We start from the raw sequence: 18,699 nt of genomic DNA on the forward strand, positions 1-18,699 counted from the left end.
TTCTGGTCAGATCATTTTAGCATATCCTACAAAGGCAAAAAAACTGAAATTCCCTTATTGCCCAAGATTGGTAGAACATTCTACTCAATATCAAAAGCTTCTAATCCCTCCAAAGAAAATGCCAAAGAATAATGGATAAAGGTGGAAATGAAAAAGCATGATGCAGAAATACAAAAGATACAGGCTCATTTGAAGCAATTTATGCATGAAGACCCTCTTATCTATAGGGAAAAAAGAGAAAAGTATGCCATCTCTCTTCCAATTCAGCCAAAATGCCATCCCAACTAAAGCAGTCCACTCTGGGATGAAAGATGAAGACTTGGTCTTGTGCAGAGAAGAGATACATTCTCTTCTAGAAAAAGGATTAATAGAGCCAACCAATTCCCCCTAGGCTTGTCAGGCATTTTATGTTAACAAGCAATTAGAACAAAAGAGAGGTAAGAAAAGGATGGTGATCAACTACAAACCACTGAATAAATTCTTGATTGGGCATGGTCACCCAATTCTACTAAAGGACTCGCTACTGAAGAAAATTAAGAAGGCAGATGTCTTTAGCAAATTTGATCTAAAGCCTGGATTTTGGCAGTTGCCTATCAAAGAAGAAGATAGGTACAAAACCACTTCATGTGTACCACAGGGACACTACCAGTGGACTGTCCTCTCCTTTGAAATAAAAGTTGCCCCAACAAAATTCTAGGAATGGATAGATTCTGTGTTCGACAAGTTTCCTTTTTGTTTAACATATATAGATGATATTCTTGTATTTTCAGATATAGTTCCAGACCACTTGGACCACCTCTCATAGTTTGCCATCGAGGCAGTTGAAGACTCTGGAATGGTTTTGTCGCCAACAAAATCAATTATGTTCCAGACCTCTATAGAATTTTTGGGAATTGAAATCAACCAAGGACAAATCGAACTGCAGAATCATGTACTAATAAAAATCCTTGATATGCTAGACAATTTAGCCAGTGTTAAGAAACTACAACAATTCTTAGGTTGCTTGAATTGGATTAATTCCTCAACCCCAAATATTTCCCTTTACTATAAGGAATTATATCTCCTAGTTCGTAAAGATAATTTTCATTGGCAAGACATCCACACACTGGCAGTTCAAAACAGTAAAAAAATTATGAAAAATCTTCCACCATTAAGGTTGCCAACTGACCTTTCCCTTATTCTATATATGGATGCTTTTGATTCTGGCTGGGGAGCATGCTTATGTGAAGAAGAATCTTCAACACTTCATCCTTGCAGGTATGCAAGTTGTACTTGACCCAACATTGCATAATTGTGTTTTTCCTTAATCAAATATCTTTGATGTGTTCCTCATGTATCCTCCTTGGTTCCTTTTTTCCCTTTTCTCTATTCTTTCTTGTTAGTATCTTAGCTACTACTTGTATGGGGTGGTTGTTTAAGGTGATGTTTCAGACTTGTCGACTATCAAGGAAGCAATGGTTGGGCCTCTTTTGAGATAACTTTGTAGGTACATTATTTTCCAATTAATTTTTAAATCATTTAAAATTTTATAAGTAATAGGTATCGTATGTGTACACTACTTTTTTAACTTTGGATTTATCGATCATTTTGTGTCCAAGCTAGAGAAGGAATATGCAATATTACACATGATAAAACAACTCGTGGTGGAGAGGCTACGGTATATCAGATGGGAGGTACTTGCCTATTATAGAATTCTACATACTTGTAGGAGGCATTACAAAAGCATGAGATTGCTAACTAAGGATCTCATTAGTTTATACTTTGTATATAAATATATCTTTTTAATTTATACATATTCATTTATTATTGTTATATCACTTGTACATAATACTTTCATTTAATGAAAAATACTATCTTTGTTATTTAATACAAAGTCTAAGTACCCTCCTTTAAAGTTGTTATAGTACATAATACTAATTTTATTTGCATGCATGGCTAGGGATTTATACAATTTAAACAATAGTACATAAGCACCCTCGTTTGAGTTTGTCACAATATAGATAGTAGGGGGGCCAAATCCCTCCTAAAAGAATTCTTTAGTTGCACCCATTGATATATGCCTTAATATGATTTTTTGCATATGTCAAAGTACATGTTGGTACAAGCATAAATATATATCAATGCATTCTAGGGCCTTTTTCGAAACCTTTATAAGAAATCCATGCCTATTCTTATGCCAATGCATATATCGATCATGAGGCTTAACATTTTTAAGATTTTCCCTTGTATTTTCCTTAGATTTTGGTAGTATACAATTTATGGGTTGGAGAATATCCCAAGAATTTAAGATTTGTTGCTTCCCAAGTGCATTTTTTAAATTTATATCTTTAAATTATGCTTGTCCAATGCCCAAAAGTACCTCTCCTAAAACACAAAAATATTCTTGCCATGTATGAGGTTTGTATGAGAATATCATCTAGACAAATCACTAGGACTTTTCTCTCAATGAGATCTTGAAATAGATTGGAATAGAACCATTAATATTCAAAAAGTTATTTTTAAATATATCTTTTTATTTAATGCTATTTGCAAGTATCTAATTAGTCTATATGGTCTAATTAGTTTAAAGGATCATCGAATCCTAGTGATGGATATAAATGTCTTATTGTAGCCTTATGAAAAGAACTATCATCCACCCAACATCTATATTGTCCATTGTTATTCATCATAGGACGTGGTTTTATTATTCATGGACTTTTTGATGACATTAAGATATCCATTCATAATATATCTTTAACCACTACAAAGGGATGAGGAGAATACTGATACAAACTTCTCACAAAATTTAAAAATATTTAGCACATTGATATCTCACTATTGGCATTGATATATGCCTCAGAATGCATGTCGATATGACCATTGGCATTGTTCAATCATTATACCATCATATATGGTTATTTATTTAAATAATAGATTCCCATGCTTTAACTGGTGTTCATACTATTGTAAATTGAAAAAATATACTAGTGCTTATTTTGATGAAAATTACATAAACTAAAATGAAACTCACCTTGCTCTGCTCATTTTGTAACGTTTTTGTTTGCTAAGCAATGTGCTTCCATATCTTCTTCTTCTTCATTTTTTCATGCTTTATGTTTTCTTCTCATGTTGTTATGGGGTTTTTGGTAGATGTAGGACCTCATTTTTCCATATCATCCCCAAGCCAAGAGGTGAGCTTTGAATCCTTATTTCATGTTTCTTCTCTTTGCAGAGAGAGAGAGAGAGAGAGAGAGAGAGAGAGAGAGAGAGAGAGAGAGAGAGAGAGAGAGAGAGAGAGAGAGAGAGAGAGAGAGAGAGAGAGAGAGAGAGAGAGAGAGAGAGAGAGAGAGAGAGAGAGAGAGAGAGAGAGAGAGAGAGAATTTCTATCACATATACATGAAAAACAATTGTGAACTAAGTTTACTAGTATAGATTTACTGATTTTGAAATATATTTGAGTCTTTGTAATATGCATCTGTTCTATATATTATTTAAAGCTTTAGCTTGGGACCCTCCCAAACCAACCAGAAGGCTCTTGAGTGAATGTGACATAAGGAGGAGAGATCCTGAGCCTATAGGAAAGGTTTATTATCCTACAAAAGAAATTAAAAGAAATATTTTTCTTGAAGGGTGGGTGTAGGCAACACTCATAGTTCATTCTTGCTAAAGGATATAAATTATAAATATTGTTGGAATGAAAAAAAGTTTATTACTCTCTTTTGTTAAAGAGTTTATTAGTCTCTTTTTCTTTTTGTAACATGCATTCACTAAAGAAAACACTTTACATGCACGCACGCATGCGCGTGCGCTCGCGCGCACACACACACACACACACACACACACACACACACACACACACACACACACACACACACACACACACACACACACACACACACACACACACACACACACACACACACACACACACACACACACACACACACACACACACACACACACACACACACACACACACACACACACACACACACACACACACACACACAGAGAGAGAGAGAGAGAGAGAGAGAGAGAGAGAGAGAGAGAGAGAGAGAGAGAGAGAGAGAGAGAGAGAGAGAGAGAGAGAGAGAGAGAGAGAGAGAGAGAGAGAGAGTGTGTGTGTGTGTGTGTGTGCGCACGTGTGTGCGTGTTCAAGAACAGGTAAGGAGGACGTGTTAGAGTGGATGGCATGGATGGGAAGACCTGTTCCCTTCATATTCTTTCTTTTGGTCTCTCTCCATCCCTCCATCCCTCTCTCTCAGTGCATAGTTACAAGTAGGTGGGGATGGTGTGTTAAAATGTTAGATCTAGAGCATGGCAGGAGCTATGGAGGATGGAATATGAATACACAACTCATGATGACATAGACTTAGATAAATTGTTACACAAGTGAAGTAGGTTCCAAGATTGAAGCTTGGACTCATAAACACATTCTTGTGTAAGATGGACAATGACATTGACAATGACTCAAACTGATAGTACCATTACCCTTGTCATGAGTGTCAACCAAGTACATGCCTTTATAGCTTTTTGGATAGTACCACTCTTCTCACTGTGCATATGGTATTTTGAACATCTCTTCCTAGAGCATACATCATTTGTCTATCTTCTAGCCTCTGCAGGGCATACATCTAGCCTCTATGGGCAAGCATCATTTTGTATTCTCAACACCCTCGTCAAATGATGAGTTCCTACACTTGCTGGCTTTTGCCCCCCCTTCATGATGACATGGCTGGGGAGACTAGCTCATATGCAGCCTAGTCAAGTTAAAGCTTGAAACTTTACATCTTTGGCAAGGGTTTTTACAGAGAAAATCCACGAAGGGAAAAACATATGAAAGATACAATGAAAATTCGTTTAGAATAGTCTGTTAGAGTTGTTGATGGTAGCGCAAGCATCTTCTTCTTCTTCTTCATTCATGAATTGGTTTTGGTGGTGATCAATCTGCATTTGCTGTGCTCTTTTCTTATGGAAACATTCACTGGCTATATAGCCAGTATTACCACAATAATGACATGTCATCCGATTTTTTTTGTTGGTGTTGAATCCTCGACCTCTTCCTTTGGGTCCAATAGCTCCTTTGGTGTATAAGAGATTTTCCCTAGATGATGGGATACCATGTTTTGCATTCTTGTTCTTCTGTTTGTTCTCTTCATCAAGAAGAAAGTGCTCAATATTTTTAAGTGAGAAACTTGGAACATTACTTAGGGTGGACACAAGATTCTCATATGGATCCTTGTTTATACTCGCAAGCAGTAGGACTATTGCTTCATCTTCATCAATATTCTTTTTAAGAGTTACAAGCTGGGTTTTTATGCTCTTGAACTTTTTAATGTGTATGGTCATGGAAGCATTGTCTTTATATCTAGTTTATAAAACTGCATGAGTAATTTTACCTTTGAATTCTTTGCTTGGGTACCAAACATCTTGTCAAGTTCCTCCCAAGCAGTTCTAGCATCTCTAATGCTAGAGATATGATGTAGCATATCATCATTTAGTCCCTAGGCAATGATGCCTAGTGCCTTGTTATTCATCTTCTTCCATTCTTTGGTTTTTGGTGGAGCTATTGCAAAGATCTCGGATTCTGAATCTTCTTTCTCATCATCTATATCACCTTCATCATCTTCAAAGAGATCCCATAGGTCTTTCCTCATGAGGTGGTACATGGTCTTTTCCTTCCAGGCATGGAAGCCTTCTCCTTGGAACTTTGCTATTTGTTCAAGATCTTCCATTTTTTATTAGCAACTAATCAACACCAATGAGTTGATCTTTGTATGTGTCAAAAGACACAAGCAATGGTAGTGTAGTATTAAAAGATACTAGTTTGAAATTTGATGTTTGTTGCTTGAGTTTGACTTGAAGATCTTCAAAAAAATTCACAACTTCCCCTCGTTGATTTTATGGTTGAATGTTTGCTGGAAATTGAGGTTAGAGTGGCAGGAACTCCAGTAGGTGAAATTGAAGTGTTTTATGAGCTTGAAGAAACTTGGCTATGGTTGTTGCCCTTTAGGGTTTCAGGACAAGGGCTTGATTTTTCACTCATTGCAGCTCACAGAGGTAGGAATTTTAAAAACCCTTTGAGTGGGAGAGAGTTTAGGTGTAGACCTTCCAAATCCCTATGGTCTAAGTGGGAATCACACTCCGTGGAGAGAGAACAACTATATGTGCAGAATCAGGCACAGATCAAGCAGTGTCTTCAAATTTGCACAATGTTGAGTAGCTGGGGGGCCAATGTCCCATTGTAATTGCTAGGAAGGAGTGCCTAGAGTTCAAGAATTTTTGCTTAGAAGAGACCTTGGAGAGATATGGCCTCTATGTGGAGATACAACTCCTCCAGGTTAGGTAGGTGTTGTTGTCCATAGATATAGTAATGGCAAGGACTTTGAAAAGAGGCAATGCTGAAGCTATAGTTGCCCAATCTCAATGATTGAGGTGCGAGGGAGGAGATCTAAAAATAGAGAAACACTTCTCTAGAAGGAATTTCAGAGAGATTTGGCCTATTGAGAGAGATATGAAAGCTTCAAGCTGACATGGTACTGCTAGCTATGGCTGCCATGGAAGCTTCATTGAAGATAGAAATGCAAATGAAGTTGGAGATGGGGTCCATCACTCAAACTGAGCTGAGCAGAGATGGAGAGGAGCTAAGAGGAGTGAAAGGAGAGCCAGGCCATACTCAACTGAGCTCTGATACCATGTTAAAATGTTAGATCTAGAGCATGGCAGGAGCTATGGAGGATGGGAGATGAATACACAACTCATGATAACATAGACTTATATAAACTGTTACACAAGTGAATTAGGTTCCAAGATGGAAGCTTGGACTCATAAACACATTCTTGTGTAAGATGGATAATGACACTGACAATGACTCAAACTGATAGTACCATTACCCTTGTCATGAGTGCCAACCAAGTACATGCCTTTATAGCTTTTTGGATAGTACCACTCTCCTCACTATGCATACAGGATTCTAAACATCTCTTCCTAGAGCATACATTATTTTTCTATCTTGTAGCCTCTATGGGCAAGCATCATTTGCTATTCTCAACATGGTGGAGGGTAGGCAAGAAGCCCAAGTTGAGGCCACACACGCACACGCGCACGCGCACGCGCACGCGCACGCGCACGCGCACGCGCACGCGCACACGCACACGCACACGCACACACACACACACACACACATAGAGTCAATGGAGCAAGGTGGGGATAGTCCATATTAGTGCAAGTAGTGGATACATATCTATCTGTGTAAGTGTCAATGGAGTGGGGTGGGGCTAGTACGTGTTAGTGTGGGTAATGGATACATAGTCATTTATGTGTGTGTGTGTGTGTAGAGCAAGGCAAAAGGTGTGAGTGGGTGAAGACATGGGAAGCATGGCCCTGCCTTCTCTCTCTCTCTCTCCTTGCACAGACAATTGCAAGCAAGTGGGTGGCCGAGGCTAGGAAAGAGGCCCAAGTTGAGGTCCTTCCCCCCCTCTCTCTCTCTGTGAGTCTATACCTTTGATGTGGTGGCATGTGGTATGCATGTAGACTTGAGGCATGTAATAGCTACCAAGAAAAAAGGTTGCTCTTTTTCTTAGAAAGAGGCAGTGTAGCCAACTTTAAGATACAACATATCTCCTTAAAATTTAGAGTGCGTAACCCATGCATCCTATCAACAAGTAGAGTCTATGCCATACTCTTAGTCTACTCTACTCTTATAGGATTCTTGCAAAAAGAAAATGTTTGCAATAGTTGCAAGATTTTAAATCACCTAGTCTAAGATAGAAGATATGTTGGCTTGCAACAAGCTCATTAAAGTCGGCTTTTGCAAATATTTGGCAAAATAAAGTTAAGAATCTACAGAATGACATTACTACAACCACATATATGAGTATGAAGGCTTGCCCATAGATTAGAAAGCACCAAAACAAGAAATGAACTCCTAGAATGATAGTAAGCATGTACATTTTTCAAATCTGCACCATAGGTTAGAAGATTAGAGAGAAGAAAAGATAAGTACAAATGTCAACTTTGAAACATGTGAAATAATACAATAGCTTGCCAAAAAAACATTAAAAAAAGCTATGCAATATATATCATTAAGCTTCTGTAGTAGTGGACAATGTTTTACCTTTTTGCATCAATGTAATTCTCAAAAAGGTTTTTTACCAAATGTCAAAATTTCCATTGGTGTATGCATTAAAATGCATATTTTTGACATGTATTTTAATGCTTATACTTTCACGAAGAGATCAAAGCTTTTACCAAAACCCATTTAGATGGAAGGACCTAGCATTTAAAATAAATTCACATGCATTTTTAATCTTAGATATTGCCCTCATCCATTGTAGCTGATTGCTTCATTAATTATTTGTATCCCCCTTGGTGGTTGTCTTCTCATAGGTATTTAGATTGGAGGGCTTGGATATATTGGTAGCTCATAAAAAATTTGTGCATTGATGACTATTTGCTTCTCTAGAGATCACAACATACTTATATACTTTTGAAAATGTTGTTGAATGTCTCTTTGTCTTTGCTTTAGATATTTCATCAATTTGTACTTGATGCAAATGTTTTTCATTGGCAAAGCTATAAATGGTATTGGTTGCATATTAGGCAATTCTAATGCTTCATCCTTAAAATTGAGTGATTGCCTAATGTATTCTAAGCCAATTAGATCCTAAGGTTAATGGGGATAGTTGCATCAAAATAATATATACATTATGATACAACATATGCCCACCTAATGGGAATGCAACTATGGCTTTTTAGTTAGAATGATAAAGATGTTGAGAGAAGCCAAATAGAGCTGGAATTGGTTTGGGAAGTTCTTTTGTAATATTTAAGTTTTGTGCTAAGGAATGTCGGATAGATCAAAATGATGCTCATGAGTCTAAAAGTATGGTGATTGTTGTTCTTACTATATATATATAGTGACTACAACTATTAATTACATTCTATTATAACACTAGAGGCTTAAACTTGCATCAATGGTTATGCCTTAGTAAGCATTCACTCAAATATTTCCTCGTATTGCCTCTAGACTTGCTAAAACTTCTTGACATTTTGAGTAGAGGTTTGCTTAAACTTCAAAATTTACAATATTTCTCAATATATCCATGTTTGTTGCAATATTTCTTGACGTGTCTATATTTTTTGCAATAGAAACACTTCAGATGCCATCATGTATCTTGATTTGGTAGTGCTCGTTTATTTGCTATTTGTAAATTTTGTACATCAATGTCCATTAGATTTGGCCCATTTGACACGACTGCCATGTCTTCCATTGCTCCCAATCTCTATTGTATGATATATATAGCCTCTTGCAAAGACTTAAGCCCTTTGTCTTTGGTGCATGACAATTGGCATCTGATCATAATTGGGGGCCAAATGAAAAACAACTTCATGAACTCTAATACTCTTGGAGCTGCTACTGTAATTATTTGAAATTTATAGCAAATTGTGCTACTATTTCACTAGGCAATTTCTCACACTCTCATAATCTCTTAAGAGTAGATTGTGTGATATTTTGCTTTGGAAAGTGCCTTACTAAATATTGTTTTACTTGTTTTTTATAACACGGTAAGTATATTAACCATAGGTGATGAAATATGTACAATGTGCTAAGAGGTGGCATTTTCAGGGAGGTGTCCCTCAGGCTCTTTCCAAGGAAAAAGAGAAAATTTTTTTGCAAAGGTTTTACAAATTGTTAGAACATCAACCTTAATAATCAACCACTTACCTAAAGGGAGCTAGTCTAGCAGGATTTACCAAAGACCTTGTCATCTCTAGCATGGGATATAGCATTGATCAAAATGGTTGTAGTAGTGTTCAAGAGCTTCATACACTCTTTATTCATTACTCCTTTGTCACCAAAAAGTGCAATCTTGCAGCCAACTTGGTCACCAAACTTGCATTTCTTATCCAGTTCTTGATCTGTCTCCATAGCCCGTGCACTTCAATACATTCCCAAAAGAGGTGCCAGATAGTTTTGGGCTCCCCTTTTACAGAAGAGATAGAGGGGAGAAGGACCCAAAGACCTTGCTTAACTTCTTCTTAGTAGAGAGTTTATTCATGAAACTCTCAAAAGTTGAAAGTTTAGCTTCCTTGAAGGGGTAGCTCTCCAAACCCTCTTGACCCTCTTCTCCTAGGTCTTAACTTTGGCTTTTGGGTGCCATATTCTCTAGTACACTGCTACTTTTAGAAACTAATCCTTTGACCAATGCTTGGTGTCTTTAGGCTCCCTATAGATCCATAAAATCTTATCACTTAGTGCCAGTGGTTCCCTAAGGAATTTGGTGGTGTTGGCATTGTTGATTGTTAATGAAGTAGGCCAAATGGGTTTGGCTTTGTTCATAACTCTTTGTAGGAATTGTGCTTCACCCTCATTATGGTTAACTGCATTTTATTGGTTACAAGATTTTTGAGAGAAAAGCTCTTCGTATCCCATACATCCTTCCACATGGCAAGTTTCCTTTAGTTGCCATGCTTTTGCATAGATTGGGTTTATTGTGTGTTAGGCCATACAGGGTGTAAGAAGTTGGGAAGAATAGTTGTTTAGTGTGGAAATAATAGTAATACCATGTCACACTGACATAGGTATAAAAGGGAGAGATATGTAAAATTTCACATCTTTTGAAACATTAATACATTACAGTCTCTTTCCTCATTACCTTGCTCACAGCTTCTATGGCTTCTCACCTCTTTCTATCTTTCTCTCTCCATTTCTAGTCTTTCTCTCTCTCTCTTGCACTCCTCTCTCTTCTATAGTCTTCTCTGTCTTCTTTCTCTCTCTCCAGTCCACTTCTTGACAAGTGGTATTAGAGCATTGGTCTTTGATCCATTTTTCTTCTATTTTAGTGCAAAATTTCACCATAAAAACCAATTTCAGACAAGTACTATAGGTACAAGACATGGACAATGATAGCAGTGGCTTGCATGACATCTACAATTGGAAGAAGACTATATCTGGAGATCAAAATAGATATGGTGGTGGGAGGGACAAAATAGCAGGTCGCCATCAAAATTTCATGCAATTTTGAAGGTAACTTGGTCAAATGGAGTTAACTAGACTTAGAAGGGAAACAAAGTCTAGTTACTTTTTTCAAGAGAGGGTTCCCTTTCCTCTTTCTTAGAGCTTCTTGCTATAGGTTTCATGGAGTATGCTACCAATATTTTCTTCTGTCTTTCAAACTCCTACTCCTCTTGACAAAGCAACACTTGATCAAGCTTCCCTGCTTCAAAATCTTCATGTTGATACCAATATTCCACAAAAGAGCTTAGTTATGAAGCATAGAACAAGCTCGAAAAATGCAGTGCATTTTTTGGATCGATTCTAGCTTGATTCTTGGTCCTGCTGCTCATCCCCCAAGCCAAGGTGTTGAAGTTGACCTTTGGGATGCTGAAGCTTCCATAAATTATTGGCAAAGTTGGTATTCTCCTCTTCTTCCATTTCTGAGAAACCCTAGCCATGGACAGCCATGAAAGCTTCAACTCAAGCTTTCATTTCTTTTCAATTTCTTAAAGATTTTTTGAAGAAATTGCAAGGATTGAGCATGAGTGGCCAAAGATTGAAGCTCAAGAGCTTATATGGAGTCAAAATTTTGGGGAAACAAGTTTAATGCTTCAGTCTTAAGCATGTGAGGTTTCAAGATTGCTTCCAAGCATTAAATACACAAGCATTGAAGATTATTTTAGAAACATTGGGCAACCGGAGGTTTCATCAAGCATTTGGGGATCAATCAAGTCTTCATCAAATATATAAAAGGTATTCGTATTCAATTCTTAATCTCTCTCATTCATCCAATTGCTAAGCTTTATCCAATTGATTGAGAGATTAAAGAGTTGTATAATTTCCATCAAATCTTAGCCAACCATTGCTTAAATCAGCCCATTCATGTAATGTAATGTTTACTTGATGATGCATATTGGATCCAATTAGTGAATTAGAAGCTTCTAATTGAAAATTCTAGCATTGCATTCAATCCAATTGATTAAGCCCCATTGATTGAAAATATTGCTTACTCTAATCCATTGATTTGCTTATGATTGTTCCTTCATGGAAAAATATATCATAACCCCATTGTAAAAGGATAAGTTAGTAGTGACTGCTTGATAAGACCCTCTTTCCATCCATTTTGCCAAAATTTCAATTCTCTTGCATTTCACAAAACGAGCTGAATGGACATTTCAGTAATCTATTTCATGCTGATTGATTAGAATAGTATGCCACTACCATGTGATATTCCTACCGAGGAAAAAGGTGGATGCCAGGAAAGATAGTGAGACAAAAGAGAGGTGATCCTCCCTTACTATTAAAGATCCCGAAGAGGTGCAACCAACCGACCCGAGGAGAACTTTGCCCACCTCCCAGTGATTTGGAGCCCATATAGGGAGCTTGTCTTTCCGTTTTATCCCTCACATAGGTATAATGAGTGGAGAATTGAAGATTGAAGCACTTCCAAGACTCAAGTACCTTTAAGAGCAGAATAGGGTAAAACAGGAGATTTACAGGACATTGCAGGGTATATACAGGTCATTAGAGGTACCATCTTTATTATTGAAATATACATGCAGGTACTACATGATGTCCACATGTCCTTTCCAACTTCCTATAGGGTTTGGTAGCCATTAGTTACTACCAATTTTCTCTTACAGGTGGAAATAGGATACTTACATGTTAAAACAAGGTGCATGCTTGGACAGTTCAGCCTCAGATATTGAATTGCAAAATTTTCTATCCTAAACCTGTTATCAAATGCTATAGCTTATCTTGAAGAGATAATTTTTGGCTTTGATTTGAATAAAAAAGTTTGGGAATTAGAGTTTTCTAGCTCAAGTTATAGCCAATTTTCTGACAGGGGGTATTGCAAGACTGCACTACTATGGCAAGTCATAAAGGAAAGAGTAAGGTTGAGGATGAGTATGCACAACAAATCAAAGATTCCATGCTGGATAATAAACCTCAAGAGGGCTTTGAAGAGCTTGAAATATAAGGTGAAATCAATGCACTCAATAATAGCATGTGTGAACATGAGAATAGGCATGCTCAAAGGCATATGGACCTATTATGAGACTATTATCTAGAGTAGAGCAGATGATATTGCCTACTAATCAAACGAAGTCTTCCATTGAGAAGTTGGTGGATATTATACTACTAAAATGAAGGCTTCTATTGATAAATTAGTAGAATCTAATGCTTAAATAATGACTCAATTCTTCTAATGGATACAAATGCAAATGGGAACCAAGGAAGCTAAGGAGAAAGCTAATTCAACCATAAAATCTTTAGTCCCACTTCAGCCACCTAACCAAAATGGTCAAGGTCATGGTATCATTGGATAAAGGGGTATTCCCTATGGTCAATATGAAGTAGGTGAGACTTCACAAAGGCATAATGACTATTTGGGCAGTTTGAATGGTGCTAACTCCCAAGCTTTTGGACTGAATACCCAACTTCCTAGATACCCTATACCAATGGGAAGGTTTCATATTAGTTCTTAGCCACCTATTGGGAGAGTACCATCTTATTTTGGAGTTTCAAATACTCATAAGTAGCCCATTTTGGGACAAAAACCCTTTCATGGAAGAGAGCTAAAGGATAAGATCATTTTGGCTAAGTACAATGGTTATCATCTTCACCATTTGATCTAGAGGAATGGATTTCAAAATTGGAATCTTACTTTAATATATTCCCTAGAACTGATGATATAAAGATTCATTTTGCATCTTTGCATTTGGAGGGATTTGCACATACTTGGTGGAGATACATTAAGAAGGAGAACATACTTGTAGAGAATTAGGATGCATTCAAGAAACTTATGGTTGAGGTCTTTGTCTCTCTTGTTGAAAAAGAGAAATTGGCACAGAGATGGTATGGACTAGAGCAAAGAGGCCTAAATATACTTGAGTATAAAAGCTAATTCCTCAATCTTATCATGTATGTGGAGAGCAATAGTGATGAAGCTAATCTCCACAAGTATATGTATGGTTTAGAACCTTCTTTATCAGCAGCTGATGTTATGGCACAAAACCCTACCAATATTTTCAAACCTATTGAGCTTGTAGAGCACTATGGAAGGAAATATAGAAGGGAGTCCCCATTTCAACCTAGTTATGGACAACTAAGGACTATTTTAAAACAAGGACAAGTTGGCAATGTTTATGGTAGCAATCATGCACCAAGTGGGAGCTTAAGAGTGCCAACTTATCAATTATTTAATGCTTCAAGACCTCAAAGAAATTTTAGGATAACAAACAATCCAAGAGTAGATTTCAAACAAGGGGACATCAAGCCTAAATCTATTTCAGCTAATATGAATCCAAAGTCTATTCCTATGGACCTCTACAAAGAACAAAAGGAAAAAGGATTATACTTCAAATGTGGAGAAAAGTATACAGCTGATCACACCACAAAAAGTGTGTATACAAAAATGCAAAAGCCAAGGTTCATAGTATGTTAGTCCTTTGAGGATTTTGAAGATGACATTGATGAGGTCAATGCACTTGTATCTACTGCTGAAAATGAAGATATTGAGGAAGAAGTTGGATAAGAATATTTTTATGACCTTGTAAAACACTTTTCCTTTTGATCCAGGTGGAAGTGTTCCTTTTGATCACGAAAAATTATGGAGGAGTTGCATTCTACGCCTTAGCTAGAAACCTTGGAGTTTTCAAAACCTATGATAGGATTGGTAAAAACTTTTATTGAAAGGGACTGTGGAAAGATGTCAAAGATTTTGTTATGAAGTGCATGCCTTGTCAATAGAATAAGAACAACATCCATAAGACAAGTGGTTTGTTGCAGCCATTACCTATTCATACAAGCAAATGGGCGCACGTTACCATGGACTTCATTATTGGCTTGCCTACTACCAAAAAGGGATGGAATAGTATATATGTGGTGGTGGATAGACTCACCAAGACATCCCATTTCATTCCAACCAAGACCCAATTTACTGCTTCTCAAGTGGCCAGTCAATTTATGGAGCAGATTTTTAGGTTACATGGATTATCGCATGTGATTGTTCATGACAAAGATTCAAAGTTCATAAGTAACTTTTGGCAAGCAGTATTCACATCGATGGGTATTAAGTTGGCTCCCTCTACAGCCTACCATCCCCACAAACTGATGGACAGATAGAAAGGGTAAACAAGTGGTTGTAGACTTATCTTCACTATTTCTGTCATGATGTGCACAACTCATGGGGTTCTTGGTTACACTTGGCTGAGTTTTTCTACAATAACTTCACTCATGCTAGCATTGGAGTTTCACCCTTTGAGACTATGTATAGTTATAAGGTGTCCTTACCCATAGTCATCTTCAATGAAAGAATCAATCCTCATGGTAAAGTAGAATTGGAAAGAATGTAGACCCTTCTTCAGTAGTGTAAGATGAATCTTAAAAAATCCCAAGACTAGATGAGAATATATGCAGATGAGAAGAGGCGACCCTTATAGTTTCAAGAAGGAGAATTAGTTTTGTGAAGGTGCCCAAGTCTCGGTATTCTACTTTGAAGGATGGAACCAGTAATAAGCTTGCTCACAGATTTTATGAACCCTACAAGATCTTGAAGCGCATTGGAGACTTGGCATATAGATTGGAGCTATCCTCTTCCACTAAGATTCATAATGTATTCCATGTTAGTTAGCTCAAGCCTTTCTATGGTGATTCTATTGATATAATTGATGAGATGCCACCTATTGATGAACAAGGTATTATTCAGTACATTCCAAAGGGATATCATAGGTCAGCGTGAGAAGAAGCTTTGCTCTCACTCTATCATTGAATATTTGATCAAGTGGAGAGGTTTTCTGCTGCTTGAGGAAGCTTCTTGGAGGCGTGATTCTATACTAGATGAGTTTTCTTACCTATAGGACTATGGAGCCAGTTATGATGTAGACAGGCTCTTGATAGCATATTGTTTTAGAATAGTTTTTATTTTGTCCAATTTTTAGAATTATGGCACCTATATAGCATCAAAGTACTCTTCAAGAGCTACGTTTTGACATGTGGCAGGCTTTGTTTGGTTACTTCTATCAAAAGTTATGGCAGCTTTAGTTCAACAGGGTTTGTTCTTACAACAAACTGTCTACTTCATTTTGAGTCCATCATTTGAAGACTTTAAGGATCCAAGTACTTTTGAGGCACTCGTGTTCATGTATATAGTTGAGGCTTACTCTCATTCCTTCATATCAGGCCACATGTCTTTAATCTTTCATTCATTTTTCTATTTGTATAGCTGAAAATAGAGTAGTACTCTATTCCATCCATCCTTTTCCAACTTTTGTAAATTTGTTTTTGAGGGAAAAAACCTTTGGGAGAGGCTGAATTGTAAAAAGCTAAGAAGAATAGCTGTTTAGTGTGGAAATAATAGTAATACCATGTCACATTGACATAGGTATAAAAGGGAGAGACATGTAACTTTTCACATCTTTTGAAACATTAACACATTGTAGTCTCTTTCCTCATTACCTTGCTCATAGCTTCTATCGCTTCTCACCTCTTTTTGTCTTTCTCTCTCCATTTCTAGTATTTCTCTCTCCTCATCGCTCTCTTTCTCTCTCCTGCACTCATTCTCTCTTTTCTTTCACTCTCTCTAGTCCACTTCTTCACACAAGGGGTCATAGGTGAAGTGAGAGGTCCATATGACTTGCATCAGGGAGGAGTCGCCTTATCTATCTTTGGCATAAGTCCACTTTGCCTCTTCCATAAACTTTAGTTTTTGCCTTGAGAGGATGGGGACCATCCAACCAATCAGCCCCCTTGGCAAGCCTCTGATCTTGCAATTGTAGAGCTAGTACCTAATCAATGTTGATTAGGGACAATCTTCCTCCACTCTCTACCTTGGAACCCCCAATCTACCCTCCACTGCTAGTGAGGTTACTAGTGACCAAGAGATGGATCTCCATCCCCTCTTGCCAAGTAGTTTGTGCTAGAGGAAGGTTGCAAAGTCTCTTTCTATGGAATTCCAAGGGCTGTAACTTAGGTTAAGGATCATGGAAAGGAAGGCAATAAGGGACGCAAGCATCACTTTAACAATCACTACCTTGCCTAGCCAACTTGTAGGGGTCCCTTTCCATTTGTCACACTGACCTTGTTTTGGAGCTAATTAGCTTGTTGTTTCAATGAAATTTCCACCCCAAGAGGGCGATCTAGGTGCATGAAAACTTGCTCATGAGGGATGGTTTGGAACCCCAAGTTTGAGCGCCATCACAAGATATTGGAGAATCCTAGAAAGACCACTTCAGTTTTGGGTACACTAAATGTAGAGCCCGAGAGCTTGCAAAAGTCCTCATAGAGCACAATTAGCTCTTGGACCAATTGTCTTTCAACTATAACTATGTTGGAATTATCATCAGCAAAGAATTGGGCTACAAATTGCTTGCTTCTAGGGATAGGAAGCCCTTTCATGAATCCCTTCTAGGCCTTTAGGTTGAGGCATCTCAAGAGAGGATCAATGATGGTAGGGAAGAGCAAGGGGGCATGGGGGCATCCTTGTTTAATCAATTTTGACCTCAAAGGTGTTGAAACACACCCCATTCACTTGTACAATCGCAATAGTATTAGAGAAGAGTGTTCAAATCATGTTCACAAAGCTTGAATCAAAGCCCATAGCTGTCATTGCTTAAAGGATGAACTCCTAGCTAATTTTGTCTATGCTTTCTCAAAGTCTATATTAATAAGCAAGTAATTTGATCGACAAGACATAACAAAGTTAATTGAAAAGATTAAGTTGAGAATTCTATCATGAATCTTCCTACCATGGATGAAGCTGTACTGTTAGGGTGAATAAGGTGCCCAAGGAGGAATTTAATCCTAAGTGGTAAAACCTTGGCCATTATCTTGTAAGGAACATTCAGCATTACGAGTGGTGTCCAAGCATTCAACTTGGCTCTATCCAAAGATTTAGGGATGAGTTTGATGAGTCCAATGTTGGTCTCCTTAAGCAAGTGGCCATCCTTGCAAACTTGATCAAGAAATTTGATAAGATTCTTGACACAAGCATCCCGTGTGTGGTAAAATTTGAGGGAATACCATCTATTCTTATAGTGGCTTTGGCTTTGTCCCTCTTCATCTTCTTCACCACAAACTTGAGTTCTTCTTTGGAGAAAGGCCTCGCTAGTGCCAGGGCTTCTCTCACAGACCTTGACTTGGCTCCAAGAACATTGTAACTTTGGCATGATAATTCGCAAACATGTATGGGGTTGTGCGTACAACTGTAGCTAGATGATTAGTCATTAATTTAGCAATGTACTCACAATCTTTCAAGGACAACCAAATATTTTGTACCCCTTAAAGCTTAGTCTTCTAGCATCCTTAGTGCACATCTTGACCTCTTGAATAGCCAGCATGTCCACTTTCTCAATCCGAGGAGTTTCCTACATGCATCCTTCTTGGCTTTAGTACCAAGCCCCTTGACATTCCAAGTTACCATTGTGACTTTGGACATAGTAGCTTCACTCATAAATCTAGACATCATCACTCTTACCATAATTTTTGTCAAGAATGACATAGAAGTTTTTGTTCACCAGTGGCTTGTGGGCGAGTTTTTGGAGTTAAACCTTCTTCCTATTCTTGCCTTTGGCTTTGTTGGTGGTTGGTTGCACATTTTCTTTGTTTCCTTCTTCACTCTTTTGATTAGGTTCACCCCTTGAATGCACCACATGGACCTTTTTTTGCTCCTTCTCTTGGACCGAGGCATCTTGATGATTGCCAATCTCTACCTTCTTTTC

The sequence above is a fragment of the Lygodium microphyllum genome, chromosome 27, assembly GCF_053477565.2.
Source record: "Lygodium microphyllum isolate KBCC chromosome 27, Lygodium_microphyllum_v1.1.10, whole genome shotgun sequence".
NCBI lineage: Eukaryota > Viridiplantae > Streptophyta > Polypodiopsida > Schizaeales > Lygodiaceae > Lygodium > Lygodium microphyllum.